The 3,115-nt window shown below is 32.2% G+C and overlaps 1 protein-coding gene across 2 annotated transcripts in view; it reads left to right on the plus strand.

Annotated features, from left to right (window-relative positions):
* Nucleotides 1–263: 263 nt before the first annotated feature.
* LOC106464968 (anoctamin-5-like) overlaps nt 264–3,115 on the plus strand; it is a 122,350-nt gene continuing 119,498 nt past the window's right edge. For both annotated transcript variants that reach the window (XM_022392776.1, XM_022392777.1), the window contains exon 1: nt 264–341. The gene's annotated coding sequence lies outside the window, so the exon portion shown is untranslated. The remainder of the gene's footprint in view (nt 342–3,115) is intronic.

Genomic DNA, 3,115 nt, shown 5'->3' on the forward strand with positions numbered 1-3,115 from the left:
AGACGACTTGAATGGGTAATGAAGAAAACCTTTAATATAAGTTTAACACAACAGCAAATGTACAACGTTTCGACAAGGTTTTGTCATTATCAGGTCATACATTTACTGTTGTGTTAAACTTATGTTAAAGTTTTTCTTCATTACCCATTCAAGCCGTCTCCAACCATTATTAGTCTCAAAGTGGGTTCCTCGTAATCGAATTCATAATTCTATATGTTTAATAACTTTGATACCAGGTGTCAGTTATTGTTACGACTGTTGCCTAGATACAAGCTTTAAAGCGGTGTTCCAAAGTTTAACAAATGTTTTGATCGGGACGTTGTTGCTCGAAGAAGGCTATGGTAAGGGGGCCGAAAGCTCGCAATAAAAGTATTTTAACGTAGGGAAAAGTTCATTTATAGTTCTTCTACATATTAATTTACCTACGTTATGAGTCTTAAACAACAATTATGTATGTTAATTTTAATTTTTATAGCCTTGTGATTATCATTGTAAATTAATGTAAGTTGTAACTTAAGACAAGTTATGCTCCTTTAGTGCTTTATTGGCTTTAGTTTAGGCTTTAGATCTGTAGATTGTAGTAGAACAGTAAAAGGCTGGTATAGACCTAAGCATGTCATAACTACCAGAGGTTTAACTTCATGTTTAATTAAAAGGTTTATTCATGCTCATATTTGAGTTTGAGGTTAGGTAGCACAGAATGGTTAATGGACGGAGAAGAATAGAAATAGAATGAGTAAAAACGGTTATCCGCAGTTACTTCCACGGTTTCTCTATAACTATAAAAGTATAAGTATAATTCACCTTTGTTAAATTTTGTAGGTCTAAGCCTTATACAGCCAGTACAGGTGTAGTAGACGTGCAGCGTATGTCTGAAACTTATGAAATCTAAAACTTTTCATATTTTCCGAACAAGAGTTGTGCTACTAATAAAACGTTGTTGACTGAGCCGATGAGTTGTTTGGTTCTATTACTATTAGTATTACTGTACAATTATGAGTTTCAACTTTCAGTATTTTGTGTTTTTCGTAAAGAATGCATTGTTTAAACCTTAAATTATGATGTTAGGCCTAATGTAGGCTTAGACAACTCATCCGGCCCATTTGACTTTAAACTAAGCTTAAAAGCTAAAGAACTGCATTGTGGTTTGGTTTGAATTTTGCAAGGGCTATCAGTGCCAACCATCCCTAATTTAGCAGTGATAGACTAGAGGGAAAGAAGCTAGTTAACATCATCAACTGCCAACTCTTGGGCTACTCTTACTAAGGAATAATGGGTTTGACCATCACATTATAGTTCTCGAGAACTATGGTTGAAAGGGTGAGCATGTTTGGTGTGATGGAGATTCAAACCCATGACCCTGAGATTGCAAGTCAAACTCCTTAACCACCAGTCCTTAACTGCATTGTGAAATATTTATTATTATTATTATAAGTAGATATTTTGCAAAATAGGTTTACTTCTTCTAACATTGGTGAATATGGAAGCTTCAGATTATTATTAGCCCATTCTATTGAACAATAATTACAATTTACAGCAAAAATTGTACTTATATTGGTTTGTATAACTATTAGTAATTCTTTTTAAAACTTGCAAGCATATTTATTGTATTTCATTATTACTACAATTATAAGTCCTTTTGGCTTAGCTTGTATTACAGTTTTCTTCAACAAATGAGTGTATGTAAAACAATTAAATAGTACTCTAAAAGCTGTATACAGTATGCACATATGTGTATGGATGTATTCAATATATACTAAGTGATAAATTATAGATAAGTTTTGTTTGTTGTAAAGCACAAAGCACCATAATAAGCTATCTATGCTATGCCCAGCTTGAGTATCAAAACATGTTTTTTAGAGGTGTGAGCTAGCAGATTTACCACTGAACCACTAGGGAGGTTATATATAAGTAATGTGTAAATCAATCTTAACAAGGCTCTGTCTTGCATTTTTTGCCTACAATTTACTATTATTCAAAAATAAGACTTTCATATTTTTCTATGTCAATTTATCATTTTCATCATCTAAATCCTGTGATGCTATCATTCTTGGTGTACCAATAACATGTTATTTCAAACCTAATTTTCTCATATAACTTGAGGTTAAAAAATTACATTGTATTACAGTGATGTGGTTGACATTTTCTTACATATTTTACCAATAAAAACTAATGATCTTAAAGGTCAAAAATAAAACTTTTTTTTTTTAACATGTAATATGATAACAGTACCAAAACATATATATACATATCTTGCACCATAGATTTTTATTAATTAAAAAATCAGTGATTAATTTTGATGACACATGGATCTAAAATTTTGAACTTCGTGCTTGGCAGTAGTCAGTGAAGGTTGGCTTGTGATGTCGATCATGCTCAACGGTTTTTGCTACACCCCTGTTATTCTTAAATGGTTTGCTACTTCTGCTTGCAAATGTCTTATTTTTGTGGAGTACAGTGTAAAAACTGTGAAGGAACAAGGTTTTTCAAAGACAAGAAACTGAGAAAGCTGTGGATGGAAAGTGTGGGACACAAGGAGTTGGAGTCCAGTGAAACAGCTTTTCCATGTTTAGTCTATTTTCAGTGCACAAATTATGAGGTAGATCCTGAATTCTTAAAGATTTTAAGCCTCACACATAATAGGACATTAAAGAAAAATCTTGTACCATCTTTCTTCAGTTATACAGGGAAAAGAAGTGTTGTTGACAAGCAAGAAAGGATGCAGGTAAATAACTTGGCAACATTTGGATGTGTTGTATGAATAGGCCTATATTTTATAATAAATCTGAGATACATTTAGCATATAGTCTTGTAGAGTTCCTGTCCATGTGGTACATGATCCCAGTAACGTAATAGATAAATCTGATGATATATTTTCTTTTTTTTACTCATTAACTCACACTTACTTACAATTATTGTTTTTTAAGTTTCTGATCGAAATACTATTCCAGTATGTTACTGGTGTTCATGTTTATAGTTAACACCGTTGAATGCTGTGTACTGTATTTTTCGCTGTATAAGACACACTTTTTTTACCCCAAAATTTGATGTCAAAATCTGCTTGCATTCTATACACCAAAGGTATGAATAATATATATGTATATATATACGATAC

The sequence above is a fragment of the Limulus polyphemus genome, unplaced genomic scaffold, assembly GCF_000517525.1.
Source record: "Limulus polyphemus unplaced genomic scaffold, Limulus_polyphemus-2.1.2 Scaffold1797, whole genome shotgun sequence".
In the NCBI taxonomy this organism is placed as follows: domain Eukaryota; kingdom Metazoa; phylum Arthropoda; class Merostomata; order Xiphosura; family Limulidae; genus Limulus; species Limulus polyphemus.